Here is a 13,649-nt window from a genome sequence, read left to right on the forward strand (position 1 = left end):
GCATTTTGGCTCCCATTATATATATATATATATATATATATATATATATATATATATATATATATATATATATATATATTATTAAATTGTTTTAAGGTGGATTTTATAAAGTTCTGAGCTAAGTAAGGGAGTAGTATTAAGTACCGAGTTGGGCGTGATTTTGAGGTCTCATGCCTAGAACTACATCCCCCCATAGGTTCTTGATATACCCCAAGTGGGTTAAGATAGTGATCACTAAAGTTAAGGTTCTATCCAATGGCAAGGATAGAATAGCTCTCCCCAATGTGGGTAAGATGTTGGACTCTATGTATCTCACATGGTTTATTTCGGTTAGAAAAAACTCTCAAAGTAGTCTCCCACTCTATCTAAGATACAAGTACATGTATTTTGAAAGATATAAGTACAGGGTTTCTAAGGCTCTCAAGTGTCAAAATCTTTAAGTTTCCAAAGAAGTTCCTAGTTTTCATGAGATTAAAGAGTATGCTCTGAAAGATGTTGTTTTAAGACTTTATCTATCTTACAAGTTTGAGAATAAATAAGGAATGCAGATTTACAATGAAGTGCAATGAGTCACATGATTTACATTACCTATTTTCTTATTCATGATTTTGATGGTTTTAATTCTAACTATGTGAGTCATCTATACTAGCATGCATGTTTTCTATAAGGATTTATGAAATTGATTATTTAATTGCATACACCCCCATATACTCAGTACATTCTCAAATTATTGATCCACATATATGTCTATGTGTTACATTGTATCATAATGTAGGTACGAGACTTAGTATGCACATTCAAATTCAGTCAGCTCGCAGCTTCCAGTCAGCAGGTGATGAATCCTTTTGATTCAAGGGTTTGCGCCAGATAGACAGTTTGAGCAGTTCTTTATTTTCCTATTACAGTCGTATTTATTTGGGATAGTTGGTAGTCATGACCCGGCTATCTAAAGTCAATACTAGTAGAGGCTTCATAGACAGTCCGTAGAGTTGATGTATTCAGTTTCAATTTTATTTTGGTAAAAGCAGAGTTGTAATCTTGTAAAGTTCAGATTTGTATTGATCAAGTTCAGAAAAGTTTTATGTTCTCGTTGATTTTATATAGATTTAAGCATTTTATTCAGTTGCTTATGAGTTATGCTAGTAGAAGGGTTAGCTTGGGGTCAATTGTGACCCTAAGTAACTTAATTTTGGGGGTCAGAGCATAGAGTTCAAGTGTCCTAGGGTGTCTATAAAGCCGTGTCTAGTAGAGTCTTGCGAAACGGTATGGAGATGTCTGTACTTTTGTTCGAGAGGCTACAAGGCACTTAGGAAATGTATCCATTCTTTCAAGTCTCAGATCATGCTATAGAAATGTTCTTTAAGAAACTTATACAGATTCTTATCTTATTCTATTCGAGCCACCTTTGCCTTATTTTCAAGTTATCAGAAATAGTCAAGCTTAAATCTTTATAGATAGTGCTTTCTCAGACAGTCTCCACAAATAGTTATTGGATTGTAACGAGCTATAAAGCATCCCATCAGTGCTTTTGAGTTTCGATGATTGAAGTGCTCTATTCATGATTCATAAAAGTCGTGCACTAAGCCCAAGTCAGATATACTTCCAGATTCCTCCTCAGAATCTATAATGTAAAGCTATATTTCCCTATCCATGTATTATTCTTGAGATAGCATGATTAGTAAGTTACAGTTTCTCCCTAGATAACACTCTCAGATTGTCTAGCAAGAACCTTCAGAAGTCACACAAAGCAGTTTGAGAGTAAAATTCTAGTGTGTTATAAGTCTCTCAAGATCAGAGTTATGTCCTCACTCTTATGAGTCATGCAAGTAAGACAGAATAAGATATGTATTCTTAGATTATTGAATATTGTGTGTCAATTTTCTATCTCTTGTAACCTTATAATCATTGTTTTGTTGAAAAAAATCAAAGTCTAGTGAAGCCATGTGAGACCTATTTTGATTTACTAGCAACTTGTTGTGCATCTTGTTGTTTTTGCGTTGGTTAAAACTTATAGAGCTACGAAAGAATTTTAGGTGTATAGATAGGTGGATAGTAATGATGTGTAGATGAAGGATGTGGTAATGGACTTTAAATAAGATAGGCCACATGTTTATGATCGATTATCATTATTATGAGGTTCAAGTGGGCTAGTTATTCTTGATTTGTTTTATTCTATAGCCTCCAAGTGAGAATAGCACTATGTATTAATTTTGAACGATTGGTGGTCATGAAGGTGGATGTGATGATTTCTTGGCTAATAATACTAGTTATAGGGAAGTAATATAATTGGCTTGAACAGTGTATGCAAGAGCATAAATTTACTTAATTCGTAATCAAGTTTGACATTGTATGTATGATGCAGAAGTACGCCCAAGGCGCTATGGGGCTGCATTATTTTTTTGAGGATTATTATATGTTGTAGGGTCGGTAGTACCGTTGAAATGCTAGGTGTAGAAAGACTAGTTAGATAATAAGTAATGTTCTTGATAGCTAAGTTAAGGAGTTTGATTGAAGATGTTGAGGCTTTTTAAGTATGAATGTAATTCTCATGGTTTAGAAACATAAGTTTACAGATATTGGTAGACTACGATAGAAGTTGTATGGTCCATCAAAGGTTTGGAGATACCTATGTTAAGCGTTAGAATCTAAGTTTGAAATTTTGAAGATTTAGCTAATAGGAGTAAGAGTTGAAGCACTAGATGGTATGCACTCCAACTATGGGGATGCTTATACAGATTCAAAGTTAGTAAGTGTTCAAGTTTTAGATGATGACTATTGGGCTATAGAAAGATAGGGTGTAGCTCAGAAGTGAGTATTAGAAGTTGGTTTTATGCTTTCAGGTGTAGTCATTCAGGTTAAGTTCTTTTGTTTATGTGTGTTACTATATCCCAGACTCTAGAGTAAAGTTATTATAGCTAGACTAGAGTTTATATAATAGTCCACAGCCTTAGAGTGATGGCTTACATCAAAGAGGGAGATGATAGAACAAGAAACTAAGTCAAGCCTTCATATTCTAGTAGATGTACAAGTAAGTTATAGAATAGCTCTGAGAAAGATTAATGCTTGACCCAATCTTATTTCAATATTTTTAGTTGTCCCAATACCTACTCATGCCTTACGCTCAGTTCTATGATCTTAATTCATGTTCATGCATATGATGGAGAATTATGTACTCTCCTAGTTCCTAAAAATGAGGAGTTCAGTTTTTTCAGCAGTAGGAATAACATTCCATAAGTTATGAACTCCAAATTCAGGTCATGCAGCTCATGACTCATGTACTCAAGCTTTACAGTATGTTTAGTCCAAGTACTCAAGCAATACTTTTAATGATCAGCGAAATTCAGATTTATATCTTGCATGTCCTCAGATCATACTTCTTTGAAAAGTCCATGATACTATATATATCCAATTCCTCAAGCCTCAGTTGAGTATCAAGTTATTCATAGTATCCCCTTAGATTTTGGGCCCTCATGTTCTAACCTTCTATTACTTTTTCTTCGGTTAAGATAGTGATGATAATCAGCTGTCTGGATGGGAGAGAGTAAGCATTTCTTGTTACTGGAAGATCGTTGTATGCTTATTTTAGCTAAGGCAGTAAGTGTGAAGTAAAATTAAAGCCAATTCTTTTAATACCCGTCATGGTTAGTCAAAGTTTTATATGAGATGTTTGGATAGTTAAAGTCGTATGTATGTCTTCTTAGGAGTAGTGCATGGAAGTTGTTCTTGATAGAGGTTTGTAAGTTGTGACAAAGGTATTTTAGGGGAGTGTGTTTAGAAGTTCATATGTGGTTATAGAAGTGAAGCTTGAACATTATGTTTGTATATTTAGATGAATGCACTGCACATTAGTAAAATGTCTAGTACAAGCTTGAATGTGGTTGTTGGAGTAGTAATGAGGATTTTCATGAGATAAGAAGTTGTGAAGTACAAGGTGTGTTGAATTATGGTTCAGACTAATAGTACAGTGTTATGTGGTGTACCCTATGATTATGGTTTAGGCTTGAATATGGTATGGGAATTTAGTTCAGTTTAGACATGAGTAGAAGGAAATATCAACGGCCTTGTTCGAATTAGAAGATGAATCAATAAGTATGGTTAAGGTAAAGGATTAGTTAACAGAATATTTTAGAAGTGTGTCTAAGTTTTAAGAAAGGTGTTGCATTGCCTAAAACCTAGTAAATTCTACCCCAGTCTACGATTCAAAGGTCTATGATTCCAAGCTATGAAATTGTAGCAATATTTTAATCCCTTATTCAGATGTCTTGTTTAGATCTTAACCAAAATTCTTGGCTCCTTCAAATCGTTAGAACTCCCTAGAGGGGTATTGAAGAAACCCTTCACTTGAGCATGAGTATCTAGTATGATTTAGTCTGAATAGACAGCAGTTCATTTTAACAATCAGGCACATAGATTTCTATGGATTTCCATTTTTTTGAACCGACCTAGTTTTAGTACCTAAAGTTTCATAAGTAAGATAATTCCAAAATAGTTTCGCAATTGCGAATTCATCTCAGTATATGTATCAGGCATCAGTTTTAGAATTCGGATATCTAGTCATGATTCAGTTCAGAAGTATTCACTAAACGATCTTCATTTGCCAATTATTCTAGCTCAGACACTTTGATACCATTATGTGATCTTAGCCTTGTTTTCTCATGATTTGTTCCTACATAAACTATCACCTCGCAGTCTATAAGTATGATCACACCATGATCACATCAAGCAAATTCTAAACTCTCACCATGAGTCAGTGCTTTATAAATAAGTAAAGAGGGAAAGCTAGCTCAGATTCAAACGAAGGTAACAGCCTTCCGTCATTCAGCTCCTCTATAATCAAAGATTCAGTTAGATAGCAATTCTTATCATGAGTATACGCATTCATCGAAGGATGCCAAAGTTTAGAAAGATATATATTTAGTTTAATAAGTTATTTAACCAGTGTATCCTCAGTTTTCTATGTATTCTTAACCTAAAGAGAAATATTCGGGGATGAATAATCCCAGGGGGGAGATAATGTAACACCCTGCATTTCGGGCTAGAACAAAAAATGTCATTTCTATATGTAGATGTTCCAAAAGCCATAAATCCTATGCAAATTTGGTATTTTAATCAATTATGTAGTGTGAGGACTATTTGAGCATGAATTGAGATCAGAGAGATCCCCTAACTCAAGGTCAAGTTGAAAGCTTTCCTGTCGTTCGAGTTTTAGTGAGGATCAAAACTTGAGTCAACTTCAATCTACCATAACTCCTTTTATATGATGAAATGTGTGGTCTACTGTATAAAAATAAAAGGTCTTCAAATTATCTTTCAAACGATATCAATTTCGCCAAATTCCAATACTGGAGCAAAAAGTTATGCCCATTTTACTCCAGCATGTCAGCCCGGAAAACTGAGTGACGACATTCGTGATAACTTATCACAAGTGTGATGACTTATCACAAATGTCGTCAGCCTTAGGCAGAATCCAGCCCCCAGTGACGACATTTTTGATAAGTTTCACAAGTGAGATGACTTATCATGAATGTCGTCAGCCTTAGGCAGAAATCTATCAATTCCAGCTCACCAGTGACGACATTTGTGATGACTTATTACAAGTCTGATGGCCAATCACAAATGTCGCCAGTCTTAGAATTTCAGCAACTGGGAAGCGGTTTAGTAATGGTATTTTGGTCTTTTTCATTTACTTTCCATGAATTATAACCCTCAAGGAGCATATTATCTTTCATTCTCTTTAGTTAAACATCTCAAAATTCTCTGTACACCTTCAACCACAAAGTTAGGGTTTCAACATAAAAACCCAATTATCTAGAGATTCAACCGTGAGAATTTGATAATTCTTGTATATTTAAATTCCCCATTAAGAGGGCTACGAGGAACACCCAATAGTTTTTGAATAACCTTCCGTAATTTTTAAAGTCATCCAAAAGCTCTAAGCTTAAGGTATGTGCTTTTGAACAAGAATGTCATTTTGTTCTTGTGCCCAAAAGTTAAATATTTTCGTAAAGTATTTCGTAAACTCATGGAGAATTCCTATCATGTTATTATACTGTGAGTTTTATGAAACTATGTCTTACCCAAGCTTTGAGTTGTAATATTATTATGCATATTAATGTTTTAAATTGTCAATTTATGGTTTAAGTAGCATAATTCAATGTCTATATCATGTTTTGAGAATTTCAAGTCCTATTGTTGTGAATTGAACCTTATGGTTAAAGCATGAGTTTGAGAATGAGATATTAGTGATTTTTAAAGAATATCAAGAAGTGAGTTTTGATTGTAAGTTAAGATAGAAATCCACATTCTTGAGTTTGAAGTAAAGGGGATGCATTTTGGCTCCCTTTATATATATATATATATATATATATATATATATATATATATATATATTGTTAAATTATTTTAAGGTGGATTTTCTAAAGTTCTGAGCTAAGTAAGGGAGTAGTATTTAGCACCGAGTTGGACGTGATTCCGAGGTCTCAAACCCCAGAACTACGTGCTCCCGTAGGTTCTTGATATACCCCAAGTGGGTTAAGATACTGATCACTAAAGTTAAGGTTCTATCCAATGGCAAGGATAGAATAGCTCTCCCCAACGTGGGTAAGATGTTGGACTCTATGTATCTCACATGGTTTATTTCGGTTAGAAAAAACTCTCAAAGTAGTCTCCCACTCTATCTAAGATACAAGTATATGTATTTTGAAAGATATAAGTACAGGGTTTCTAAGGCTCTCAAGTGTCATAATCTTTAAGTTTCCTAAGAAGTTCCTAGTTTTCATGAGATTAAAGTGTATGCTTTGAAAGATGTTGTTTTAAGACTTTATCTATCTTACAAGTTTGAGACTAAAGAAAGAATGCAGATTTACAATGAAGTGCAATGACTCACGTGATTTACATTACCTATTTTCTTATTCATGATTATGATGGTTTTAATTCAAACTATGTGAGTCATCTATACTAGCATGCATGTTTTCTATAAGGATTTATGATATTGATTATTTAATTGCATACACCCTCATATACTCAGTAAATTCTCAAATTATTGATCCACATATACGTCTATGTGTTACATTGTATCATAATGTAGGTACAAGACTTAGTATACATATTCAAATTGAGTCAGCTCGCAGCTTCCAGTCAGCAGGTGATGAATCATTTTGATTCAAGGGTTTGCGCCGGATAGACAGTTTGAGCAGTTCTTTATTTTCCTATTTCAGTCATATTTATTTAGGATAGTTGGGAGTCATGACCCAGCTATCTAAAGTCTGTACTAGTAGAGGCTTCATAGACAGTCCGTAGAGTTGATGTATTCAGTTTTAATTTTATTTTGGTAAAAGCAGAGTTGTAATCTTGTAAAGTTCAGATTTATATTGATCTAGTTCAGAAAAGTTTTATGTCCTCTCTGATTTTATATAGATTTAAGCATTTTATTCAGTTGCTTATGAGTTATGCCAGTAGAAGGGTTAGCTTGGGGTCACTTGTGACCCTAAGCATCGTGTGACGTCTTGGGACCCAATTTTGGGGCATTACAATGAGGCTCCAAAATCTGTAGGAGAGGATGAAGAAGAACCATTGATAAATGAAGATATGGTTGTTGAGAAGGAAACTCCTAAGGTAGTTGAGGGTGATGAAATGCAATGTGACCCATTGTCTCAAATGAAAACCCTTTTTTATTTCCTTAAAAGACTCAAGAAAAGGAGAAGAGTGTCATATTTATGAAGTTCCTTACCAAGCTTCATAATCTTTCAATTAATATCCTGTTTCTAAAAGCCATTCAAGAAATTTTATGATACGCTAAGCTGATGAAAAAATTGATGTCTAAGAATCATCTTGTTGGTGGTGAAACTATTGAAGTTACCCATAGGTGTAGAGTTATCATGACTAGTGCTATAACTGAAAATAAGGAGGATCTCGGGGCTTCACAATCCCTTTCACCATTGGAACACACAAATTTAAGAAAGCCTTGTGTGACCTTGGTGCAAGCATCAATCTTATTTCATATTCAATTTACCGAAGGCTTGGTTTAGGCACTCCCACTTCAACAATAATGAGGCAATTGATGGCAGACCAGTCTATCAAGAGACCGGTTAGAGTTTTTTTTTATGTTTTGGTAAAGGTGGATCGCTTTATTCTTTCGGTGGACCACATTGTGCTTGATTGTAAAATTGACCAAGAGATATCTATTATCTTTGGGAGACCTTTCCTTGCAGCCAGAGGAGAAATTGTTGACATGGAGCAAGGATAAATTAAATTTTAGGCCCAAAATAATAAAGTGTCCTTTTGGGTTTGCAAAACCAAGAAATAACTCATGGAACTGTAAGTGGTGTCCGTCATTAATGTGGTAGACAAGAAGGTGGATGAAGGATCTCTCAAGGATACCTCTTGAAATTTGAAGAACGTCATGCCGCGATGAGAAATTAGGCGCTAGGTGGGAGGCAACCCTCTAAGTGGCCTGTATATTTTGAATTTTGGTTTTTAGAAAAGGTTTTCTTTTTTTTGTGATTAATCTATGAAATTATGGTACTATAAGGTGTTTTGAATAAGATTGAGAAAGAAGAGTGTGGTGTATTTGAGTAGTGGGTTGAATAGTTGAAAATAGGGGAATAGAATATCCCTCGGTTGTCACAAGTGAGATAAGACGGGTTTGCGATTGCGATGTCATGGGTTTTGCGAATGCGGTTAACCAATCGCGATTGTGGTCAAGTTAGTTTTAAAAATTAAACAGTCGACCAATTTCGCCCACACTCTTTTACAATTTTCTCTCAATTTGTAACTATCTTTTATCGTGTTTTGGTCATCCAAATTATGCCTTGCATCCTCTAATCTGGTATGTTCTTCAATTCCTTCTCTATATATGTATTTGTAGGCTTTAGAACCCATGTATTAGGAATGGCCTAAACGTGTGAATGGCATGTTATATCTATGGTTTACTGTCCTTGTAGGTGTGGTTTGCCGTTGAAATTGGTGTGCACATACTAGGGAAAGTCTTGATTACCCAAAACTATTCAAAAATGATAGAAATAGATTGTGCTCACCAAGTGTTCGATTAAATTCCCAAACGAAGTTCTTATTAGTTTCCCTATGTTCCAAGGGAATAAATGAACATCTAGATGCTAAATTTCATATTTATAATTTTAATTTTTGATTTAAAACACAAACGGGCATTGAAATTGGAAGTTTAGAAATCTAAAAAATTCAATCAGATGTGCCTCAGCTACCGTAGTTATAATCTGATGGTCGTAATCGCGGTAATTCAATCGCAAACCAGCCATGATGATCACAATAACTTAGAGCATAATTTTGACCCAACTTAGGAATCATGACTGCAATCCAGGAGAACCATGATCGCGATAATCAATACAAGTCTAATAGACTGGTCCAATCTCAAATTTTGAATTTTAAGCCTGCCGATGTCCCATAAGCTCTTCCTTCAATTCAATTAAGTTAAATAGCACATTATTCCTCAAAGTGACCTTATGAACTAATGCTTTGTGTGTAAATCCTGGGTACTAAATAGCATCTTACGATACTCATTGCTTTATGTTACCAGAATGTGAGACGAAATACTATAAGGACCTCATAAGAAAGAAGTTGTTGCCTGAGAGAGGAATCTCACTAGAGAAGTTGCTCGAGAAACTCCCATCCTTTTATGAGAGGCTAGAGGCCATATGATGGATATGATTTGCCCTAAAACTATGCCAGGCAAATGAGCATTATGTGAGGGAGTTCTACACGAATCTCAGCATAGTAGATCTCTGTTGTCTTAACCTAGTGATATCAATCAGGGGAAAAGAGGTTCATTTTAAGGCTGAGCGGATTAATGGAGTCTATGGGCTAGATAATGTTGGCATAAGGGACTACTATCCCAAGGATTGTGATCCTAGTAGCTGGCAGTTGAGCATTGATGCCGGGGGAGAGAGGTCACATAAGGTACCACTAAGACTGAGATATTGATGAGTGACTTCACTGCCAAAGTGAGGATCTAGTTGACCATCATTTGAAGCCAATCATCCTCTTCCACCAACTTGACAATTGTCCTAACTATGCGTGCTCAGATGGTGGCCTACCTCTAGGAAAACATCACTCTGAATATTGGTCGGTTTGTGCTTATGGAAATTCGGCATTATAGAAACAAGGGGGTCCATTCTCTTATTCCCATTATTGATCATAGAGTTTTGTAGGTAGGTAGGGGTTGATGAGTTCCTAGAAAATAGTTGGGTCTCTCCCAAGACTCCCAATCACCTATTGAATATCTAAGGAGGGGGAACTCTTGGGAAAAATAAGAAGAGGAAGGTTGACTTGGGGAGTCTAATGGAGGATGATATAGATTCATACAGGCCATCCACAGTAGGGCCAATTGATGAGATCTCATTCAAGATGAGAGTGATCAAGGAGCTAGTGTCAAAGCTCCCTCAGGGGCCGAGAGAGTCTTCCACCACCCGTCATTCCTACATCACTCAGTCCAACTATGAGAAGTACTTGGAGGATCAGAAGAAGTATGGGTTCATTGTTTCTAGGCTTGAGACGGCCTACTCATATTTAGCACATTCACACAGAGAGCTTAGGGACTCACATGAGAAGATAAAGAAGAGGGAGAATAAGAGAGATAAATTTTTCACGAAGATATGGAAAGGGGTGAAGGGCCTTTAGAAGGTCCTGAAACCCAGAGATAGACTTTCTTCTCGTAGAGATAATAGTGATGATAAAGTCCTAGCTGAGTGGTAAGACTCAGATGGTGCTAGAGGTGATGTTGAGATCAAGGGTGACAGTAGTTCTCGATGCGGTTCGTGGTCATGGTCAAATTTGGGGTTGAATTGTGTGATGTAGAAGTTCAATAAGGGTGTAGTTACTTTTTTCTTAAATGATATCATACCCTTTCCCAAACCTACATTACAAGCTTGAAAAAATCCTTCGAGAACACCAATCAATGTATTCATTGTAGTGGCGATTGAAAATAAGGGCAAGCATATGGTATGATACTCATTTGCATTGAGAGATTCTTTGTGAGAGTGAGTGTTAGAACTTATATACCTTGTTTCATAATAGATACTTTCGTGTGTGGGGTTTCCTTATTGTGAGAAGGCATATAGACAAATTAAGGCGGGTGAAATTATTATCTTCCAAAAAATAAGGCAAAAGAAGTGTAGTGGAGTTGTTATCGATAGAGATTCACTTCTAGAGAGTTAGTGATTGTTGTATTATTATTCATTAAAATCGTTGGTTTCTTTGAGGTTGTGCTTTATATTGAGAGGAGTTATGAGAATAGCTTTACCCATGCTTAAGAGCTACTTATAGGTATTAATCAAGTTTGAAGTCATTCTGATAATTTGGTCATCTAAATAGGTTTAAATTTGCAGAGTTTCATTATGTAAGAAGTAGTTTTGCTTGAGGACAAGTAATATAATTTGGGGGTGTTTATGAATGGTAAATTTACCACTTATTGATGCCCAAATTCGTGTACACTACTATGATAAATGGTGTTAATGAGATGAATTTTTCATTACAATGCACTAATTCCCATGTTTTGTAGATATATAGGTAATGGGAAGAAAAAAAGTCAAGTGAGCTGAAAAGAGATTAAAAAGGGAAGAAGTAGTGCAAAAGCTGGAAATCAGGGGTAGGAACTGACCTTCAGTTACCGCGATCGCGGTCTGAAGGTCACAATTGCAACCAACCTAAGTCAGTCAAATTTCATGACCGCAATGGATTCACCGTGATCGCGGGAGCCACAATCGCAATCAAGAACCAGCGATTGCGATGGAGCAGAAAATAGCCCTGGGACAGTTTTGTCATTTTCCACAGCTGGTTCCAATTCCCTATAGGACAAAAAAGCATTCCCTTTGTGGAGATCATCAACTAGAATTCAATTTTTGCTTTGTAAAAGTCCTACCAAATTGGGCAAGATTCTTGTGGTTAATTTTTCAAGTATTTTAGTTGTAATTAAAGTCAAATTGAAGAATACTCTTGCTTGCATCTTCAATGGAAGCTTTGAATGTGAATTTAGGTATAATTTTTCTCTTAAAATTTTTGAGTAGCTAAATATCTATCTTGGGGTTATGTTTGAATAGGGTGCAAATATGTGTGGGTTTTGATTATTAGTGTAGATTCTTGGTTAATGATGTTGGGTTTCACTAATGCTTACTTGTTGAATTGGAATTTGTGGGTAGAAACCCCAAATTTTCAAAATTTCACATCATCCTTGAAAACGGAATGTGGGTATGCTTTTGGATCCTATATCATCCTTAAAATAGGGATATGGGTGACAATTTATTAGTGAACAATAACTAGATGCTAGCTTATTTATTTACATTGTCTTAGAAATAAGGATGGATTGTGAATTTTCTAAGTCTTGGGCATTTTCCTAGAAATAGAGATGCCCAATTGAGGCTTTGGGTGGATTTGTTTGCCATACCCATAAGGTGTCTGAAATGGTCCATGGGTGGTTTTTTGGTGTTCGGTTAAAAGGCTGGCATCAAAACCCCTAACCTAGTCTACCCATATAGTCATTAACTAGAATTTGCATTTGATTATCATGAACCCATGCATTATTTGCCCCTAGAAAAACATAATCCCAAGACTCTTTTCCTTTTGAAGTTCATCTACAATTGTTGATCTTAATTGGTAGTTTGAGCAGATTTTGTTAAAATAACCTTCCAAACCATACCCTCAAATTTTAATCTATGTTTTTCATTATGTTTACATTACGGGTATATCTTTAGTAGTTTTCAGCACCCATTGTATTTGAACATAAAGTACACTCCCCGTGGATTCGACCCCAACTCAAGTTGGGTTAATATATTTTACAACAATCGCCTTGCCCATGGAGAAAGTTGAGTGTGATCAAAAATGCCCAAAATAGCAACCTAAGGGGTCTATGTATACCTATACCAGGTAATAAGGTCTTGTTATCGCTCAACAAAGTGTCAGATCGCACACCCTATCATAGAAGGAGATATTGTAATTGCAACACTCCCTTGTGCGATTAAAATATCCTCTATACAAGAGGTACGATCGCAGGCCACACAGATGATAGCTAAAACTTGTAAACTTTTTAAGTTTTCGCTAAGGCCTCGGGACTTATTCAAAATTTGATATAAGCAAATGAACTATGTAACCACACTAAATTCAATGCTCTGTACTCAATGGAAATATCATATTTTTGAAAAGACATCATTTTCATAAATTTAACCTCCAAAATCTAAAATCGTAGTTTTTCCAAACTGAGGATCGAAATGAGATTTAAAAGTCATAAAATCAAACCAAACATGTTACCATCCTAAATTTGATGTTTCAGATTTGCTGACGTAGTCCATTCATTCATCCACCATACGGATTAAAAGATAGCCACATAAGTTCATAATAAGGCTCTTGAAGCCACCAAAGACCACAATATGGCACAAAAGGCACCAAAATACATTGAAAATTGTGTCAATCATCCCACACCCCAAAAATATCATAATGCAACTATAGAGAGGGGTAAAATAATTATTTCATGCAAAAACACATATTTCATATATTTCATCAAATTTTGTGGTCATTGCATGACAGCTAATAAATCTACTTGCTACTCTTCTAATTAACCATCTAATTAACTTTGGATATTTTTGATATGGTCAAATGTCATTTACTATGCCGAAATATGATAAGGA

This window comes from Capsicum annuum, chromosome 4, assembly GCF_002878395.1.
Source record: "Capsicum annuum cultivar UCD-10X-F1 chromosome 4, UCD10Xv1.1, whole genome shotgun sequence".
Classification (NCBI taxonomy): Eukaryota; Viridiplantae; Streptophyta; class Magnoliopsida; order Solanales; family Solanaceae; genus Capsicum; species Capsicum annuum.